The sequence below is a fragment of the Babylonia areolata genome, chromosome 2, assembly GCF_041734735.1.
Source record: "Babylonia areolata isolate BAREFJ2019XMU chromosome 2, ASM4173473v1, whole genome shotgun sequence".
In the NCBI taxonomy this organism is placed as follows: Eukaryota; Metazoa; Mollusca; class Gastropoda; order Neogastropoda; family Buccinidae; genus Babylonia; species Babylonia areolata.
Window position 1 is genome coordinate 22,416,140 of NC_134877.1, and position 21,898 is coordinate 22,438,037.

The 21,898-nt window shown below is 39.2% G+C and overlaps 8 non-coding genes across 8 annotated transcripts; all 8 read right to left on the minus strand.

The window, feature by feature from the left end:
- Positions 1-3,582: 3,582 nt before the first annotated feature.
- Trnal-caa (transfer RNA leucine (anticodon CAA)) lies at positions 3,583-3,697 on the minus strand. Its single transcript has 2 exons — positions 3,660-3,697; positions 3,583-3,628 (listed from the first exon to the last, which is right to left on the minus strand). It is a non-coding gene; the product is annotated as a tRNA-Leu (tRNA).
- Positions 3,698-4,762: 1,065 nt separating this feature from the next.
- Positions 4,763-4,877, minus strand: Trnal-caa (transfer RNA leucine (anticodon CAA)). The gene is made up of 2 exons: positions 4,840-4,877; positions 4,763-4,808 (listed from the first exon to the last, which is right to left on the minus strand). It is a non-coding gene; the product is annotated as a tRNA-Leu (tRNA).
- A 1,059-nt stretch (positions 4,878-5,936) lies between these two features.
- On the minus strand, positions 5,937-6,051 carry Trnal-caa (transfer RNA leucine (anticodon CAA)). The gene is made up of 2 exons: positions 6,014-6,051; positions 5,937-5,982 (listed from the first exon to the last, which is right to left on the minus strand). It is a non-coding gene; the product is annotated as a tRNA-Leu (tRNA).
- A 1,176-nt stretch (positions 6,052-7,227) lies between these two features.
- Trnal-caa (transfer RNA leucine (anticodon CAA)) lies at positions 7,228-7,342 on the minus strand. Its single transcript has 2 exons — positions 7,305-7,342; positions 7,228-7,273 (listed from the first exon to the last, which is right to left on the minus strand). It is a non-coding gene; the product is annotated as a tRNA-Leu (tRNA).
- A 1,092-nt stretch (positions 7,343-8,434) lies between these two features.
- Trnal-caa (transfer RNA leucine (anticodon CAA)) lies at positions 8,435-8,549 on the minus strand. Its single transcript has 2 exons — positions 8,512-8,549; positions 8,435-8,480 (listed from the first exon to the last, which is right to left on the minus strand). It is a non-coding gene; the product is annotated as a tRNA-Leu (tRNA).
- A 1,052-nt stretch (positions 8,550-9,601) lies between these two features.
- Positions 9,602-9,716, minus strand: Trnal-caa (transfer RNA leucine (anticodon CAA)). The gene is made up of 2 exons: positions 9,679-9,716; positions 9,602-9,647 (listed from the first exon to the last, which is right to left on the minus strand). It is a non-coding gene; the product is annotated as a tRNA-Leu (tRNA).
- Positions 9,717-10,735: 1,019 nt separating this feature from the next.
- Positions 10,736-10,850, minus strand: Trnal-caa (transfer RNA leucine (anticodon CAA)). The gene is made up of 2 exons: positions 10,813-10,850; positions 10,736-10,781 (listed from the first exon to the last, which is right to left on the minus strand). It is a non-coding gene; the product is annotated as a tRNA-Leu (tRNA).
- Positions 10,851-12,614: 1,764 nt separating this feature from the next.
- Trnal-caa (transfer RNA leucine (anticodon CAA)) lies at positions 12,615-12,729 on the minus strand. The gene is made up of 2 exons: positions 12,692-12,729; positions 12,615-12,660 (listed from the first exon to the last, which is right to left on the minus strand). It is a non-coding gene; the product is annotated as a tRNA-Leu (tRNA).
- Between the last annotated feature and the right edge of the window lie 9,169 nt (positions 12,730-21,898).

A 21,898-nucleotide genomic window follows, 5' to 3' on the forward strand; every position in this document is an offset into this window, starting at 1 on the left:
TCTCTCATCATTATTATTATTATTATATATGTCAGTTTTTGTTTCATTAAGTTCACTGTCGATCATACTATGTAAAATTAATTGTATTTGGTTTGGTTTTGTTTTTTGTGTGTTTTTTGTTGTTGTTGTTGTTGTTGTGTTTTTTCCTATTACATGCTATTTTACTCTGTTCTACTTTATTCATTTCTATTGTATTCTGTTATTTGATATTTCGTTATTAATTTCTTGTTTCAGTACATTTCATGTTTTTTTTCATATAAAATCTCAGACTGAGACAGCTACAATAAATCAATTAAACAACATCTGTAGATTATACAGTGACTGTACGCTCAAAACCTACTGATACACGCCAGCCAGGTATACCTATTTTTTATCTCAGTGTGCTGTGCTCCTGTTCCTGTTGTCATTATTTAAGTCACACCTGAATGTATAGAAGACGGTAAATGGAATTCTTTTTTTGAAAACCTTCGTTTATGTGCGATAATTATAATGGCCCAAAACCTGAAACATTATGTGCTTACTTCTTATAACTTTTATTATCATTGTGTACAACTGATGGGTGGAATGCAAGGTTTATTGTAGGCTTGGTGATATCAGACAAACCTATATATATATATATTATTCACTTCTGAAACGCATATCGAAATTCCTTCCATTCTCGAGATGTAATAAAGTTGTTTTTTTTATTTTTACTTACTGCGCGATTTACTTTAAGCGTCTACTATGATCATTATGACGGATGGGCCCAGCGCTCGGCTTATATCACAGACTGACGTGAGATTTATTTAATTACAGCTGAGTATCAGTATCACTATCAGTATCAGTAGCTCAAGGAGGCGTCACTGCGTTTCGGACAAATCCATATACGCTACACCACATCTGCCAAGCAGATGCCTGACTAGCAGCGTAACCCAACGCGCTTAGTCAGGCCTTGAGAAAAATAAATAAATAATAATGATAATAAATAAAATAAAATAAAAAGAAATAAGTAAATAAATAAATAAATAATAGATAAATACATAAAAAAAGAACTACTACTACTAATAATAATATTTATAAGGCGCAAAAACTTGATGAAGTCAACTATAAGCGTACAAAAAATAAAACGCCGACTGTCCTGAAATCCCTCTTGGCCGAGTGAGTGGGGATGTAAGCTGGTTAACACACTCTCCACTATTTTCCGAAGTTTTAGCTCAGATATTCGGGACAGCTGATGCCTCCTCTGCCGCTTTCCTGGTGATCTTATTAGGACACGACTGACTATCGTACAGTGCCCTATGATTATGAATTGTGGCCTATAGTCTGTATCGCGCTGGCTTTTTTTTTTTTTTTTTTTTTTTTTTTTTTTACGAGTTCCGGCAAGCCGTTGGCTGTAAAATATATGCTAGATCCTACAATATGTATGCTTGTCTTTGGGTTGTTGTTTTTTTGTTTGTTTGTTTTCCTCCATATTTACTGTTTCAACTGAAAGCTTTCTACTTGTTGTTTGTTTGTTGTGCTTTAAATTAAATGTGTTTGACAATGGTCCCCCCCCCCCCCCTTATTTTTTTTTTATTTTTTTCTTTTTTTTTTTAATATAAAGCCTCGAAGATTTGGAAACTGAAACACTTTCTATCCACTTTGATTCGCAAGTTTGATTGAATTTCTTTCTTTAGTTTGAAAAAGCGAATCTGTTCTCGTTGTAGTTTCTTCTACTGAATTACTGTACCTTGGATGGTTTGGCATTGTATGCGGAGCTATTAACCTGTTTAATTTACATGTTGTCATCCTCATTGTGTGTATTGTTTGCATCTGTAATTATTTTTTTCCCTCGAAACCCACAGTGTTACAGCATTTTGGCCTCAGCTGAACTATGTCTTTAATATCAGTAATAGTTTTTTTTTAACGTAATTACCACTGATAGTAATCACTGAGTCAGCCATTTCATGACACAACCACATACTGTAAATTTAGTGGTTAACCCAATGAAACAACTACCCTCTTGGTAAAATTATTCACACCAATTAATTCAACATTTAATGGTAAATCAGCGCCAAGGAATCCATCTGTGTTTCCAGTCATTCAGTCAATAGACTTGGTACCCCCTCGTCGAGAACACACACACACACACACACACACACACACACACACACACACACACGAAATCATTGATATATATATATGTATATATAAAGGGTGTGTGTGTGTGTGAAAACCTACAATATTAATACGCGATTACTGCATATAACAACTAATTCAATAATGATGATGACAATAATAATGATAATAATAATAGTAATAATAACACTATTTATATAGCACTTAATCATGTGCAGAGACAAATCAAAGCGCTTTCACACCAATCATCCACAAGCACGCAGTCATCCAACTATCCAATCATCAAGAAGTCCAATGATCAGTATCATCAGCACAACTTGCTACTCCACTTTACGAGTCGTCGCTTTCAGACACGGCACTTAGCGTTATTGTCATCAGACGGTTGACACTCCGGTCCACACTGATATGCTTGCTTACAGACTGAGAGAACTTGGCCCATTAAACGCACTGAAGATTTTTGTCATTGTGTGTGTGTGTGTGTGTGTGTGTGTGTGTGTGTGTTGGTTTGTTGTTTTTTTCTTCTTCTTTTTTTTCTTTTTCTTCTTCTTCTTCTTCTTCTTCTTTTCTTTTTTTAAATTTTTTTCCCTTCTTCTTCTTCTTCTTCTTCTTCTTCTTCTTCCTCCTCCTCTTCTTCCTCATATTGGAATGTTGACGTTGTTGTGTACTGTGTTCTTCCCTTCTCTCTCTCTAATTCCTTCTGTCTTCCGCTTTATTCGATCCTTTCACTTAATTCCTCCGTCTCTCATCCTCACTACTAGTCTCTTGCTCTACTTTTAACTTGTCTCACAATAGGACTGCTGGTGTGAATTTTCTAGGATGATTCTTCTTATCATCGGCTCAGCCGCCGATATTTTCTCCCTCTCCACTGACTAGACCTTGAGCGGTGGTCTGGACGCTAGTCATTCGGATGAGACGATCAACCGAGGTCCCATGTGCAACACTGATGCACCTAGCGCACGTAAAAGAACCCACGGCAACAAAAGGGTTGTTCCTGGCAAAATTCTGTAGAAAAATCCACTTTGATAGGAAAAACAAAATAAAACTGCACGCAGGAAAAAAAAAAAAAAGAAAAACAAAAAAAAAGAAAGAATGGCGCTGTATTGTAGCGACGCGCTCTCCCTGGGAAACTTCTGCACTACAAATAACTAACTAACTAAATAAATGAATGAAACTGCAAGAAAATAGAGGAAAGCAAACCGGTAACATGTAAAATACAAACAAAAACAAAAACGATGCACACATCACGTAAACAAAATAACACGTTCAAGAACAAAATACTGAACTGAATAATTACTTTTATATATATAGATAGATAGATAGATAGATAGATATAGATATATACTGAAGACATGCATTCAAAGACACATAAAGTTAATAAGAACACATAGTATTATTTTTGAAATGACAGAATAAAAAATGCGACTTGTTCATTAGTCAACACTCATTATGAAATGAATGCGGTTTTTTTAAAACGAAAAAAAAAGTTGTCAGAAGTGGGATTCGAACCCACGCCCACATTCGTGGACCAGATCACTCACCACTCCGAGAGCGGAAGACATAGTCTTGAGTCTGGCGCCTTAGACCACTCGGCCATCCTGACATGTCGTTGGACGCTAGTCATTCGGATGAGACGATAAACTGAGGTCCCGTGTGCCACAGGCACCTAGCGCACGTAAAAGAACCCACAGCAACAAAAGGGTTGTTTCTGGAAAAATTCTGTAGAAAAATCCACTTTGATAGGAAAAACAAAATAAAACTAACTGCACGCAGGAAAAAAAAAAAAAAAAAGAAAGAAAGAAAGAATGGCGCTGTATTGTAGCGACGCGCTCTCCCTGGGGAGAGCAGCCCGAATTTCACACAGAGAAATCTGTTGTGATAAAAAGAAATAAAAATTAAAATATTATCATTACCCGCATGCACCCACTCACAAACACACATGCAAGAACACATAACACAGAATACAGGATACTTTATTTTCTCAACAAATTAAACCGGCTGATTCATTTGTGGTGTAAAACACATTACTAATACGCGCGCGCATATACACCGTGACATCGCCACGTACACATACACACACGTACGCACGGCACACGCACGCACGCACGCACGAAACTTCCCCAAGGAAGAACAACAACTGAGAACGACCGCAATGATTCAAGAATACTTTATTAACTAACTCTAAAAGAAAGAAAGTGTTGACACTCAAACTGATCTGCTTGTGTCTGCACAATACAAACTACCGATAAAAAAAAATAGGCAGTTCAATAATGACATATATAGCTACAACATGCATTCATCAGTGTAAACTTCTGCACTACAAATAACTAACTAACTAAATAAATGAAAGCAACTGCAAGAAAATAGAGGAAAGCAAACCGGTAACATGTAAAATACAAACAAAAACAAAAACGATGCACACATCACGTAAACAAAATAACACGTTCAAGAACAAAATACTGAACTGAATAATTACTTTTATATATAGATAGATAGATAGATAGATATAGATATAGATATATACTGAAGACATGCATTCAAAGACACATAAAGGTAATAAGAACACATAGTATTATTTTTGAAATTACAGAATAAAAAATGCGACTTGTTCATTAGTCAACACTCATTATGAAATGAATGCGGTTTTTTTAAAACGGAAAAAAAAAGTTGTCAGAAGTGGGATTCGAACCCACGCCCACATTCGTGGACCAGAACACTCACCACTCCGCGAGCGGAAGACATAGTCTTGAGTCTGGCGCCTTAGACCACTCGGCCATCCTGACATGTCGTTGGACGCTAGTCATACGGATGAGACGATAAACCGAGGTCCGGTGTGCAACATGCACCTAGCGCACGTAAAAGAACCCACACCAACAAAAGGGTTGTTTCTGGAAAAATTCTGTAGAAAAATCCACTTTGATAGGAAAAACAAAATAAAACTGCACGCAGGAAAAAAAAAAGAAGAAAGAATGGCGCTGTATTGTAGCGACGCGCTCTCCCTGGGGAGAGCAGCCCGAATTTCACACAGAGAAATCTGTTGTGATAAAAAGAAATAAAAATAAAAATATTATCATTACCCGCATGCACCCACTCACAAACACACATGCAAGAACACATAACACAGAATACAGAATACAGGATACTTTATTTTCTCAACAAATTAAACTCACGGATTCATTTGTGGTGTAAAACACATTACTAATACGCGCGCGCATATACACCGTGACATCGCCACATACACATACACACACGCACGCACACACGCACGCACGCACGCACGAAACTTCCCCAAGGAAGAACAACAACTGAGAACGACCGCAATGATTCAAGAATACTTTATTAACTAACTCTAAAAGAAAGAAAGTGTTGACACTCAAACTGATCTGCTTGTGTCTGCACAATACACACTACCGATAAAAAATAGGCAGTTCAATAATGACATATATAGCTACAACATGCATTCATCAGTGTAAACTTCTGCACTACAAATAACTAACTAACTAACTAAATAAATGAATGAAACTGCAAGAAAATAGAGGAAAGCAAACCGGTAACATGTAAAATACAAACAAAAACAAAAACGATGCACACATCACGTAAACAAAATAACACGTTCAAGAACAAAATACTGAACTGAATAATTGCTTTTGTATATATCTACATATAGATAGATAGATAGATAGATATAGATATATACTGAAGACATGCATTCAAAGACACATAAAGGTAATAAGAACACATAGTATTATTTTTGAAATGACAGAATAAAAAATGCGACTTGTTCATTAGTCAACACTCATTATGAAATGAATGCGGTTTTTTTAAAACGAAAAAAAAAAAGTTGTCAGAAGTGGGATTCGAACCCACGCCCACATTCGTGGACCAGAACACTCACCACTCCGAGAGCGGAAGACATAGTCTTGAGTCTGGCGCCTTAGACCACTCGGCCATCCTGACATGTCGTTGGACGCTAGTCATTCGGATGAGACGATAAACCGAGGTCCCGCGTGCAACATGCACCTAGCGCACGTAAAAGAACCCACAGCAACAAAAGGGTTGTTTCTGGCAAAATTCTGTAGAAAAATCCACTTTGATAGGAAAAACAAAATAAAACTGCACGCAGGAAAAAAAAAAAAAAAAGAAAGAAAGAAAGAATGGCGCTGTATTGTAGCGACGCGCTCTCCCTGGGAAGAGCAGCCCGAATTTCACACAGAGAAATCGGTTGTGATAAAAAGAAATAAAAATAAAAATATTATCATTACCCGCATGCACCCACTCACAAACACACATGCAAGAACACATAACACAGAATACAGAATACAGGATACTTTATTTTCTCAACAAATTAAACTGATTCATTTGTGGTGTAAAACACATTACTAATACGCGCGCGCATATACACCGTGACATCGCCACATACACATACACACACGCACGCACGGCACACGCACGCACGCACGCACGCACGAAACTTCCCCAAGGAAGAACAACAACTGAGAACGACCGCAATGATTCAAGAATACTTTATTAACTAACTCTAAAAGAAAGAAAGTGTTGACACTCAAACTGATCTGCTTGTGTCTGCACAATACACACTACCGATAAAAAATAGGCAGTTCAATAATGACATATATAGCTACAACATGCATTCATCAGTGTAAACTTCTGCACTACAAATAACTAACTAACTAACTAACTAAATAAATGAATGAAACTGCAAGAAAATAGAGGAAAGCAAACCGGTAACATGTAAAATACAAACAAAAACAAAAACGATGCACACATCACGTAAACAAAATAACGCGTTCAAGAACAAAATACTGAACTGAATAATTACTTTTGTGTATATATATATATATATATATATATATATATATATATATATATATATAGAGAGAGAGAGAGAGAGAGAGAGAGAGAGAGAGAGAGAGAGAGAGAGAGAGAGAGAGAGAGAGAGAGAGAGATAGATAGATAGATATAGATATATACTGAAGACATGCATTCAAAGACACATAAAGGTAATAAGAACACATAGTATTATTTTTGAAATGACAGAATAAAAAATGCGACTTGTTCATTAGTCAACACTCATTAAGAAATGAATGCGGTTTTTTAAAACGAAAAAAAAAAAGTTGTCAGAAGTGGGATTCGAACCCACGCCCACATTCGTGGACCAGAACACTCACCACTCCGAGAGCGGAAGACATAGCCTTGAGTCTGGCGCCTTAGACCACTCGGCCATCCTGACATGTCGTTGGACGCTAGTCATTCGGATGAGACGATAAACCGAGGTCCCGTGTGCCACAGGCACCTAGCGCACGTAAAAGAACCCACAGCAACAAAAGGGTTGTTTCTGGCAAAATTCTGTAGAAAAATCCACTTTGATAGGAAAAACAAAATAAAACTGCACGCAGGAAAAAAAAAGAAAGAAAGAATGGCGCTGTATTGTAGCGACGCGCTCTCCCTGGGAAGAGCAGCCCGAATTTCACACAGAGAAATCTGTTGTGATAAAAAGAAATAAAAATTAAAATATTATCATTACCCGCATGCACCCACTCACAAACACACATGCAAGAACACATAACACACAATACAGAATACAGGATACTTTATTTTCTCAACAAATTAAACTGATTCATTTGTGGTGTAAAACATATTACTAATACGCGCGCGCATATACACCGTGACATCGCCACGTACACATACACACACGCACGCACGGCACACGCACGCACGCACGCACGAAACTTCCCCAAGGAAGAACAACAACTGAGAACGACCGCAATGATTCAAGAATACTTTATTAACTAACTCTAAAAGAAAGAAAGTGTTGACACTCAAACTGATCTGCTTGTGTCTGCACAATACACACTACCGATAAAAAAAAATAGGCAGTTCAATAATGACATATATAGCTACAACATGCATTCATCAGTGTAAACTTCTGCACTACAAATAACTAACTAACTAACTAAATAAATGAATGCAACTGCAAGAAAATAGAGGAAAGCAAACCGGTAACATGTAAAATACAAACAAAAACAAAAACCATGCACACATCACGTAAACAAAATAACACGTTCAAGAACAAAATACTGAACTGAATAATTACTTTTGTGTATATATATATATATATATATATATATATATATATATATGTATATATGTATAAGATAGATAGATATAGATATATTCTGAAGACGTACATTCAAAGACACATAAAGGTAATAAGTACAGGTAGTATTATTTTTGAAATGACAGAATAAAAAATGCGACTTGTTCATTAGTCAACACTCATTATGAAATGAATGCGTTTTTTTAAAAACGAAAAAAAAAAAGTTGTCAGAAGTGGGATTCGAACCCACGCCCACATTCGTGGACCAGAACACTCACCACTCCGAGAGCGGAAGACATAGCCTTGAGTCTGGCGCCTTAGACCACTCGGCCATCCTGACATGTCGTTGGACGCTAGTCATTCGGATGAGACGATCAACCGAGGTCCCGTGTGCAACATGCACCTAGCGCGCGTAAAAGAACCCACACCAACAAAAGGGTTGTTCCTGGCAAAATTCTGTAGAAAAATCCACTTTGATAGGAAAAACAAAATAAAACTGCACGCAGGAAAAAAGAAAGAAAGAAAGAAAGAATGGCGCTGTATTGTAGCGACGCGCTCTCCCTGGGGAGAGCAGCCCGAATTTCACACAGAGAAATCTGTTGTGATAAAAAGAAATAAAAATTAAAATATTATCATTACCCGCATGCACCCACTCACAAACACACATGCAAGAACACATAACACACAATACAGAATACAGGATACTTTATTTTCTCAACAACTGAATTAAACTGATTTATTTGTGGTGTAAAACACATTACTAATACGCGCGCGCATATAAACCGTGACATCGCCACGTACACATACACACACGCACGCACGGCACACGCACGCACGCACGCACGAAACTTCCCCAAGGAAGAACAACAACTGAGAACGACCGCAATGATTCAAGAATACTTTATTAACTAACTCTAAAAGAAAGAAAGTGTTGACACTCAAACTGATCTGCTTGTGTCTGCACAATACACACTACCGATAAAAAATAGGCAGTTCAATAATGACATATGTAGCTACAACATGCATTCATCAGTGTAAACTTCTGCACTACAAATAACTAACTAACTAAATAAATGAATGAAACTGCAAGAAAATAGAGGAAAGCAAACCGGTAACATGTAAAATACAAACAAAAACAAAAACGATGCACACATCACGTAAACAAAATAACACGTTCAAGAACAAAATACTGAACTGAATAATTACTTATAGATAGATAGATAGATAGATAGATAGATAGATAGATATAGATATATACTGAAGACATGCATTCAAAGACACATAAAGGTAATAAGAATATTTTTGAAATGACAGAATAAAAAATGCGACTTGTTCATTAGTCAACACTCATTAAGAAATGAATGCGGTTTTTTAAAACGAAAAAAAAAAAGTTGTCAGAAGTGGGATTCGAACCCACGCCCACATTCGTGGACCAGAACACTCACCACTCCGAGAGCGGAAGACATAGCCTTGAGTCTGGCGCCTTAGACCACTCGGCCATCCTGACATGTCGTTGGACGCTAGTCATTCGGATGAGACGATAAACCGAGGTCCCGTGTGCAACATGCACCTAGCGCACGTAAAAGAACCCACAAATAAAACTGCACGCAGGAAAAAATACAAAAAAAAAGTGGCGGTCTCAGTGTAGCGATGCGTTCTCCCTGAGGAGAGCAGCCCGAATTTCACACAGAGAAATCTGTTGTGATAAAAAGAAATACAAATACAAATATTATTATTACCCGCATGCACCCACTCACAAACACATGCAAGAACACAGAATACAGGATACTTTATTTTCTCAACAAAATAAAGTCATTTGTGGTGTCAGTAAAACACATAGTACTAATACGCGCACATACATACACTGTGACATCATCGCCGCATACACATACACACACACACGCACGCACGCACGCATGAAACTTCCCCAAGGAAGAACAACAACTGAGAACGACCGCAATGATTCAAGAATACTTTATTAACTAACTGTAAAAGAAAGAAAGTGTTGACACTCAAACTGATCTGCTTGTGTCTGCACAATACACACTACCGATAAAAAAAAATAGGCAGTTCAATAATGACATATATAGCTACAACATGCATTCATCAGTGTAAACTTCTGCACTACAAATAACTAACTAACTAACTAAATAAATGAATGAAACTGCAAGAAAATAGAGGAAAGCAAACCGGTAACATGTAAAATACAAACAAAAACAAAAACGATGCACACATCACGTAAACAAAATAACACGTTCAAGAACAAAATACTGAACTGAATAATTACTTTTGTGTATATATATATATATATATATATATATATATATATAGAGAGAGAGAGAGAGAGAGAGAGAGAGAGAGAGAGAGAGAGAGAGAGATACTGAAGACATACATTCAAAGACACATAAAGGTAATAAGTACACATAGTATTATTTTTGAAATGACAGAATAAAAAATGCGACTTGTTCATTAGTCAACAATCATTAAGAAATGAATGCGGTTTTTTAAAAACGAAAAAAAAAAAGTTGTCAGAAGTGGGATTCGAACCCACGCCCACATTCGTGGACCAGAACACTCACCACTCCGAGAGCGGAAGACATAGCCTTGAGTCTGGCGCCTTAGACCACTCGGCCATCCTGACATGTCGTTGGACGCTAGTCATTCGGATGAGACGATAAACCGATGTCCCGTGTGCAACATGCACCTAGCGCACGTAAAAGAACCCACAAATAAAACTGCACGCAGGAAAAAATACAAAAAAAAAGTGGCGGTCTCAGTGTAGCGATGCGTTCTCCCTGAGGAGAGCAGCCCGAATTTCACACAGAGAAATCTGTTGTGATAAAAAGAAATACAAATACAAATATTATTATTACCCGCATGCACCCACTCACAAACACATGCAAGAACACAGAATACAGGATACTTTATTTTCTCAACAAAATAAAGTCATTTGTGGTGTCAGTAAAACACATAGTACTAATACGCGCACATACATACACTGTGACATCATCGCCACATACACATACACACACGCACGCACACACGCACGCACGAAACTTCCCCAAGGAAGAACAACAACTGAGAACGACCGCAATGATTCAAGAATACTTTATTAACTAACTCTAAAAGAAAGAAAGTGTTGACACTCAAACTGATCTGCTTGTGCCTGAACACCCTTTTTGTGTATACAGCAAGCAAAAGATCAAATACGCACGTTAAAGATCCCGCAATCCACTGATGTCAGCGTTCGGTGGGTTATGGAAACAAGAATATACCCAACATGCACACCCGGATTATGACTGCGTTCATTGCGGGGTAAAAACGGTCAGTCGTAGCCCACGAACGAAGAAGAAGAATACTGATAAAAGTTGACACAATAAAGATACTGATAGGTTTTACGTTCACAGAGCAACACAGAATTCGATTGTGCTCCCACGTTTCACTAGGCTATAGGGACACTTATTCAGTCATAATGAATACATGATAAACTTAGCACACAAGAAACGCATGTAAAAACATGACATGCCCAGTGAGCTAGATTGCACACACACACACACACACACACACACACACACACACACACACACACACACACACACACACACACATATATATATATATATATATATATATATAGAGAGAGAGAGAGAGAGAGAGAGAGAGAGAGAGAGAGAGAGAATTTATTTATATATATATATATATATATATATATATATATATATATATATGCATGCGTGCATACATACATACATACATACATACATTCATAGAAAAGAAAGAAAGAAAGAAAATAGAGGGAAGCAAACAGATTATAAACTTTTTAATTTAAGATGATACAATGCAAACTATGATGCACACTTTACCAGCTAAAATACCCAATTCAATAATCACTATAACCAAAACATGCATTCATTTACACATACAAATAAAGCCGGGGAAGTGCACGGATTGTAATATAAATTTAATGAAATACTCAGCACAATACACAGTACCAATAAAAAATACTGAGTTCAATAATCACATATAATATAGCTACAACGTGCGTTCACTGCCGAAACTTCTGCATATAACAAATAACTAACAATTTAAATGAATGAAACTGCAAGAAAATAGAGGAAAGCAAACCAATAACATGTAAAATACAAACAAAAACAAAAACGATGCACACATCACGTAAACAAAATAACAAGTTCAAGAATAAAACACGGAACTGAATAATTACTTCTTTTTTTTTTTCTTTTTTTTTCTTTTTTTTAGTGAAGATATGCATTCAAAGACACCTGATGGTAATAAGTACACGTAGTATTATTATATGAAATGACAGAATAAGAAATGCGATTTGTTCATTGGTCAACACTCATTATGAAATGAATGGGTTTTTTTAAAAAGGAGAAAAAAAAAAAGTTGTCAGAAGTGGGATTCGAACCCACGCCCACATTCGTGGACCAGAACACTCACCACTCCGAGAGCGGAAGACATAGTCTTGAGTCTGGCGCCTTAGACCACTCGGCCATCCTGACATGTTAACATTTGCCAAAAATATAATATATATAGCTAATGCAAAGAATCGGGTTAAAATCTCCTTTATTTTGTTGTTTTAGTATAATAGAGGTTCAAAATTGGCACAACATTTATTCAGTAAATTAGTGTTCTAGGTAAATGAACTGTTCAAGGGATGTAACTGCTTTCAAAAAATCCAGTAAAATTTTGTCATTTGATACAAGCATGGAACGATTTTATGTGGGATGGAAACAAACGTAATAAATACAAGCCTGTTGGAGCTATCTTTCTTGTTATTAATCTCTCATTTAAGTAATTTGCATTTTCCTAAGAGTCACGTAATCGCTTATGAGACACCGTCTTTAATTAATGATAAAACGGGGTAACCAAAACGGAAAAAAATAATCTAAAAAAATGTCCGTAGACCCCATAGGAAGGTTAACCCAAATCAGTCGAAGTAAACGTCGACCTAGTTCTCCAGCTGAATGTTTATACCGCAGTTTATTGAACTTATTCCATATTTCCCTTTTGTTCGTGATGAAAAGTTTGGGAGTGGATCTGTAAAAATCAGAACGATCATTTGTCGACTGACGATCATCTCCGTAGATAAGTAGATCAACATAAAGGGGCAAAACGGACAGATATTGTCATAGGGATTTTTTGATTTTTTTATTTTATTTTTTTAAGATTTTATTTCGTTTTGTGGTTGAAGCGGTTTTGTCCTCTGTTGTTGCAATACTCAATCTCCCGCGACAATGACGTAAGGGAAAGAACCATAAAAAGACTATCGTGACAAAGATAGCCCAAATTACCTCCCATTACATTTTTCTTCTTTTTTTTTTCTTCTTCTTCTTCACAACGCTTGTCACTTTGAATGGCTGGAGTGCATGAAATTCCGATAAATCATGCCGTTCCAAACTCAGATCACATACACACACACCCACACACACCCACACACACACACACACACAAACACACACACACACACACACACACTGCACACATACACACACACACACACACACACACACACACACACACACTGCACACACACACACACACACACACACACACACACACACACACACACACACACACACACAAACACACACACACACACACACACACACACACACACACACACAAACACACACACACACACACACACACACACACACACACACACACACAAACACACACACACACACACACACACACACACACACAAACACACACACACACACAAACACACACACACACACACACACACACACACACACACACACACACACACACACAAACACACACACACACACACACACACACACACAAACACACACACACACACACACACACACACACACACACACACACACACACAAACACACACACACACACACACACACACACACACACAAACACACACACACACACACACACACACACACACACACACACACACACACACACACACACACACACACATACACACACTCACACAAGCAGATGATATTTGTTTCTTTGTTGTTGTTGTTTTTTTTGGGGGGGCGGTTCCCTATCACATTTGCTTATTAAACAGCTGCTCCACAAGTTTGATTTTCAGTTCGAGTTTCACTGCTGCGTTCGGACCTGGAATCCATATATGCTACACCGCGTCACATCTGCTGCCACAGGAGGTTGTCACAGCCGAGTCGCTGGACTGCTTCAAGTCTAGACTCGCCTCTTGCCTGTGACACAACAGAGTTGACACATCCTTCCTTCCCACCCACTACCTCCAACACCTCTGTTTAAGTCCCCCGCCCCCACCCTCCGCCCACTCCCAACCAGTCAGCAAGTCCACCCACCCCCACTTTTTTTTTTCCCACTGGAGAGTCCTTAGTCCTTATGTTCCAAGCACCAATGGTGAGAGGAACGATCCTTGTTTTTTTCTTTTCTTTCTTGTTGTTTCGACCGCTGATGTAGGGTCCCCGCCAGCCGCGGTATGCTGGCCAGGGTGATATGGAGCAGGCAATTTTTAGGGCACCTTTTCTAGCCCCTTCCTCATGCCAGGGAGGTGAGCAGTGCATTCCTAAAGAGGGCTGCTCAGACGCTCAGACGGCTGCCGAGCTCCATCGCTGCTCCTGTCGACGAAGAACGACCCTATGGCCTGAGCCGCCTGTGTGCAGGTCTGCGACTGCGACTGCCAGTGTACCCACACCTGTCGTTTCGTCGCTCGCCTGTCGCCACAGGACTTGGGGGTGATGAAATGATTAAGGATGAAAGGTCATTTTGGATGACTGATGACTTGCGCGATGAATTTGTTTAAAGTGAAGAGGAGTTGCGCAACGTCAACCTCACTCTCTCGTCCGGGTCCACCAATTTCCAGTGGCAAGACTAAGTCGAGACGACTGGAGGATGAGCACGGATGCAGTGGATGACCAAGATATCCTTTCAGTGTCTCATCTTGCTCTCTGCACTCCACAGTGCGTTGCTGTAACCGCCTTCCTCTCCGTTGAACCGATAGGTTTCTTCCGCAGATACTGCCGGATCCAGACTTCGCATGCATGGGTAGACACACCCCGGGGGCCAACTGCGTGTGGCATGCACACAGCACAGTGGAGCTAGATGGCCGTCGGTGGCTCTCCTGAGCCAACGCCCTTTTATGGATCTCCATAAGGGTGTCTAGCCACCCGCCTCACCAGTCCCAGAAGGGAGCGGTGGGAGTGCCGGTTTAGTCGCCGGCAACCCGACCCTGAACAGGTTGTACTGGATTACAGGTTACCAGTAGCAGATCTAATGACCTGACCTGACTACCACTGGTAGGTAGTGTCGTAGAAGGCTGGGGCTGCGCCGGTCGAGGTGTATTCCCGGGGACCGCTACGGTAGCCGGATTGGCCCGGTAACTGGAGATGCGAAACCCACCAAGACTGAGTCACGGACTGCGTCCCATCTCCCCTATCAGTTAACGGGCAGAACATCCACTCGGTAGCCCAGCTAAATTGCGACCAACAGCAACCTTCCCACAACACGACAATTTTCATCAGCATACTGATGTTGGTCGTTAAGTTGAAGAAGACTTCCGTCAGTTATAGTTTCCAGTCTCCAAACTTGGGACTGAAAGGGCAAGAGCGGGAACTGTGGGGCCCACAGCCTCACGGCCGGACACTGATTTTGGTCCTGCAGTAGAACCGCCGAGACCCCCGAAAACGGAGTATGGCTGCCTATACATGCCGGGGGTAAAAAAAACAAAACAAAAACGGTCATACCCGTAAAAGCCCCCACTGGTGTACACACGAAGTGAACGTGGGAGTTGCAGCCCACGAACGAACGAAGAAGAAGACGATGACGATTACGAAACACGTGCGGTATGTTTTGATCGCCGCCGATTTTTTCAACGCGACAGTCGGTTTCCATTACTAAGACGACGACGACGAAGACGAAATTCTTTATTTTGGAGGATAATAGATCAGCATTGGTGCGCTTTTTTTTCTTCTTTTTTTTTTTCCATCCAGTCCCCGCCCTGAAACAGGGTCTACACTACACAATACTACTGCATTATATATGTCACTGCATGCACTACACAATGCTACTTAAAGTCATAGCATGCGAACACAATGTACTACATAAAGGCATAAGCATGGTAATAATAAGATACACTCTCTCTCTCTCTCTCTCTCTCTCTCTCTCTCTCTCTCTCTCTCTCTCTCTCTCTCTCTCTCACCCACACGCACACTTACACACACATAAGCATACATCAAAGTTGTGTATGTTAACAAATACTATATTAATGTGAATATAAAACAGTAATTCCAATATAAAAAAATACACATAGCAATAACGGGGAGGGGTGTATGTGGTGGGGGGGGGGGGCAATGCTCATTGTCAAAGGAAGCATGATACAACATAAAAAATAGTATGAGAATAAAAATGCCACAGGTGAACGAGAGAGAGACAGACAGAGGGAAAGGGTGACACAGAGAGAGAGAGAGAGAGAGAGAGAGAGAGAGAGAGAGAGAGAGAGAGAGAGAGAATAAAACAATATCAACTAATGAATAGATAACCTCATATTCCATGGGACATGATTGTGATAGAGAACAAAATGGTCAGTAAGGAAAACAAGGTAACATGCATTGTAATCATCTAATCAACACACACACACACACACACACACACACACACACACACACACACACACACAGAGAGAGAGAGAGAGAGAGAGAGAGAGAGAGAGACAGAGACAGAGACAGAGACAGAGACAGAGAACAGGTCAGTAAGGAAAAGCAACATGCATTGTAATCATCTAATCAACACACACACACACACACACACACACACACACACACACACACACACACACACACACACACACACACACACACACACACACACACACACACACACACACACACACACACACACACACACACACACACACACACACACAGACAGAGAACAGGTCAGTAAGGAAAAGTAACATGCATTGTAATCATCTAATCAACACACACACACACACACACACACACACACACACGTTTATATATATATATATAATATGTAGCCGTGGCGCGCACGCACACACACACACACACACACACACACACACACACACACACACACTTATATATATATATATATATATATATATATATATATATATATATATATATATATAATATGTTGCCGTGGTCCCGAGTGGTTTATTATTAAAGACATCAAGGGAGGTGTGTGTAACACAATCTGTTACAGGTGTCTTCGTCGACATGAGCAGTAAGTGATCTACCTGGTGTAAAAGGCAGGCGTTGGCAGCCTTATCAATCTACCGAAATCTTCCGTAGGCTCGAGTGATGAATTGCAACTGAATCCCTGTCAACAAGCCCTAGAAAGGTGACTCTCTTTGCACGTTCTAATTCGAGTTTTAATCAGGACTGCGTGTATGTGTACACGAACATAGTTGCTCCAGGTTGGAGGTTGATTTCGTGAGTGCTTAGTAGAAAAGTTATGCGGAATTAACAGTAATGCACAAAGTGATGTTCTTACTTACAGGTTTCAGTGTCAGTTTCTCAGTCAAGGACGGAGGCCGCGTCACTGCGTTTCGGGAAAATCCGTACATGCAGCAACACCACATCTTCTAAGCAGATGCCTGACCAGCAGCATAAGCCTAACGCGCTAGTCACGTGTATACATGCATACATACATACATACATACATACATATATATATATATATATATATATATATATATATATATATATATAGTATACTGGTCAGAGTGGAATTCTGCTGCAGAATTTCACGACCAGAGACCAGTACTTTTGTTGCTATGGAGTTCCTTTTCAGTGCGCCAAGTGCGTCCTGCACACGGGACCTCGGTTTATCGTCTCATCCGAATGACTAGAGTCCAGAACACCACTCAAGGTCTAGTGGAGTGGGGGAGAAAATATCGGCGGCTGAGCCGTGATTCGAACCAGCGCGCTCAGATTCTCTCGCTTCCTAGGCGGATGCGTTACCTCTAGGCCATCACTCCAACTCGATCACATCACATCACTCCACTCCATATTGCACTCTTTTTCTTTGTTTGTTTGTTTTTGTTGCTGTTGTTGTTGTTGTTGTTTTTGTTGTTGTTTTTGTTGTTGTTGTTTTTGTTGCTGTTGTTGTTGTTGTTGTTGCTGTTGTTGTTGTTCCTGTTGTTGTTGTTGTTGTTTTTGTTGCTGTTGTTGTTGTTGTTTAGGGAGGGTTATTGTTGCTTGATCTTGTGTGTGTTGTTTTTTTTTTTGTTTTTTTTTGGGGGTTTGTTTGTTTGTTTGTTTGTTTTTTCGTAGTTTGTTTTGTTTTTTGTCTGTTTGGGTTTTTTTTTAATGAACAAACATTGAAAATACAAGACATTGCAATACCAGGAATACATCAACTAATATATAATCATATATAAATATATACATTTGTTTGTTTCTTTCTTTAATCAAACATGACTGCAGTGCACGCAGGAAAGATTAGAGTGTTTGCATACACACATTGCAAGGCAGCCGAAACCCCGCCAAACACACTGTCGGAACACACGACACATCGATCAATTCCTCGATCTCTATATACACTCAAACCAGTTCATGCAGCTGTTCTTAGAGGCAGACCAAATTGACTAGTCACAGCAGCTGTCGCCAACACTGAGCGAGCTGCACTGACATACCTTTATACGCAGTGTAGATATGTAGGACTATACACTAAAAGGTTCACGAATACGTTTGAACTGAACGCACGCCACAAAAGTGAACGGTATACAGTTATAAAAGCAAGACTGATAACACACACACACACACACACACAGAGAGAGAGAGAAAAACTGTTTCGATTTTTCCCTCTTTTTTTTCCTAGTTGCTCATCGAAAGGCTGAGCACTCGATACTGCGGCATCTCAGCTCAAAAACGAAGAAGAAGAAAAAGAAGAAGAAGAAGAAACATCAACTCACAGAAAAAAGGTAAGAAATGGTTCGCTATGATGGTGTGCTACGGTTTCAAATGGATTTATTTTATTGTGCATGTGTTTTTTGAGACTGAGCCACTTTTCCCGACGAACATTAAATCGATCATTTATAATAATGTTGTTTCTATTGATTTATTTTTTGTGCATGTGTTGAGAGCCACTTTCCCGACGCTTGTTAATTAATTCGATCAGTTATAATATAATAATGTTGTTTCTATTGATTTATTTTTTGTGCATGTCAGTGTTTGTTGAAAGCCACTTTTCCGACGTTTATTTAAGTCGATCAGTTATAGTAACGTTGTTTTTATGGTATATCAACTAGTTCACTCGTAGAGAGCCGCTCTTTGCTTATAGATTATTGTTTGGTTATCTCAAAGTGTTCGTCCGTCGGCTTATAGGTATACCAGAGATTGAAAGGTTCAACGCTCGGCTTATATAGAATAGAATAGAATAGTCTTTATTACCAAGTGTACCGGGGTCATAAGGAATATTGGGGGAGGATAGTACATAACAAGGTGCGAACGTAAATCGAAAATCATACACAAACACTAATACTAGTAGAAATTAGGATACATACAAGTGTATATCAATATAAAAACTTGTGCATACTCACACACACACACACACACACACAAACTCTCTCTCTAGTAATAATAATAATATCTGGGTATTTATCAGAGCTTTCCTCATTGCACAAAGCGCTGTGCAGTCCACACACACACACACTGGCCCGCACGTACGAAACACTCAGTCCTCAACTCACAATCATGCACAATAAATATAATGTATGCGCATACAAACTTGTACGTACAATACAAACACACACACACACACACACTTACATACACACACACATACATGCATACATGCATGCATATGAGACTGAATGGCTCAAAGCTCGGTTTTTTAAAGCATACAGTTGGGCTAAACAGCACAGTGAGAGTGGTATAATCAATGTTTTCTCCTCTGCAAGCTCAGTTGTTGTTTTGTTGTTGTTGTAGTTGTGTGTGTTTGGGTGTGGGTGTGTGCGTGTATATGGCGCATGCGTGCCGTGTGTGTGTGTGTGTGCGTGCGTGCGTGCATGTGTGTGTGTGTGTTGTTGTGTGTTGTTGTTGTTGTTGTAGTTCTTGCTGCTGTTGTTGCTTTCATTATCCATGCACACAAACCATGAGTTGGATACATTCTTTGAATCACCATCCATCATTTGATTTATTGATAATGTTCCGCACATTAGCAATGTCTTTCCGTAGAGCTTGGGGAGTAAGCCAAAATGAAATGCTGAACCAGTTCTTGCAACATGAAAGCGGAATCAAGGCAATATGATAATGGTTATGCTATAAAGTATATGAAAAGAAGCAAATTTGTGGTATCTAGTTGTCAGGAAACCCTATGAACTTAAAAGTAGACGTGCTAGCAAAGTTACCATGGTAACGCGTCAGTGAATTTTACTGATGGTCATAGGTTTAATATATATATATATTAATATATCTTGTCATTTATCAATTGACTGCTAGTGTATTATATATATATATATATATATATATATATATATATATATATATATATATATATATATAAGATGCTCTTGTATGGCCAGCTGAAGGAAGGCCACCGCGAACCTGGAAGACCCTGCAAGCGCTTCAAGGACACATTGAAGACAAACCTCAAAGCCTGTAACATAGACATCCCTTCCTGGAAAACGGATGCCCTTGACCGCTCTCGCTGGAGGATGCTGTGCTCTAGTGGCATAAAGACGTTTGAAAACAAGAGAACGTTGGCCATTAAGGAGAACCGTGAGTGAAGGAAGCAGGGCTCAACTTCTGGAGACGTTTTCCCTTGCAACACCTGTGGGAAGTGCTGCGCATCCAGAATCGGCCTCTTCTCCCATATGAGGATACACACCGACAGATAAGCCTGCCTGCCTACACATCCGTCGGTCCGACGGGAGGCTCCATTCATCATATATATATATATATATATATATATATGTGTGTGTGTGTGTGTGTGTGTGTGTGTGTGTGTGTGTGTGTGTGTGTGTAAAACAATCTGTGCTCTCCGGATGTCGTATTAATGCAGACGGTTCAAGGATTCTTCCGAGTTTTATGGAAATACAATTATGCGATGAAATCTAGGCCTATAACATCAACGCATTCTATGATTCACCACAAGCATACGAATACTTACCCCCACCCCCAAGTGACATAAATTGAAGCATGATCTGGATCTAACCAAGATGATTATGTAACTGAAGCGTTTACGTCAAGTGATAAAAGTTAAGTTAACGCATGCGCCATACTTTACTGTTCATATCACGAAAGTTGCGCTGGGGCAATTTACTTTTCAAGATTGCCCTTGAGAATTAGAATTGGTAAGTAAGGTTTAAACTACAAAGAGTTGTGCTGGATGGGTCGTTAAAAAAATTTTTTTTTTAAGTAAATAAATAAAAAAGTTCCAGTAGGATATATCTGAATGTTTCGTTGTGTACGTTATTCTATGGACTGTTTCGTTAGGGAGAGTTTGCCGATTTGATAATATATATGGCAGTTGTTGGAAAAGTGAAGTGCAGAGTGATCCCAAAAACATTCAGGAATTTACCTTTATATACCAGAGGAACGGGTTTTTTTCTTCTCCGCCGTCAAAAGTTTGACTTGAAACTGTTTAACAATGTTCAATCATCAGACAGATGTCTCTGAAACTTTAATTTTAATTAAGTGTGTGTGTGTGTGTGTGTGTGTG